Here is a 236-nt window from a genome sequence, read left to right as displayed (position 1 = left end):
AATCTCTACTTTATTTCATGAGACCTTTCGTAGGAGATTATTTCCCCTCATTTTCTTGCTCTGAAAGGTTTTCAATTCTCCACAGATGAGAGGTTTGCTTTTTTTTTTTTTCTTTTCCTTTTTTTGAGACAGTCTCTGTCGCCCTGGCTAGAGTGTAGTGGTATCATCATGGCTCACTGCAGCCTCCAACTCCTGGCCTCAAGCGATCCTCCTGCCTCAGTCTCCCAAGTAACTGG

Source organism: Propithecus coquereli, unplaced genomic scaffold (genome assembly GCF_000956105.1).
Source record: "Propithecus coquereli isolate 6110/MARCELLA unplaced genomic scaffold, Pcoq_1.0 Scaffold77, whole genome shotgun sequence".
Classification (NCBI taxonomy): domain Eukaryota; kingdom Metazoa; phylum Chordata; class Mammalia; order Primates; family Indriidae; genus Propithecus; species Propithecus coquereli.
The sequence above is the reverse complement of the archived record's forward strand: the minus strand, read 5'-3'. Positions refer to the sequence as shown.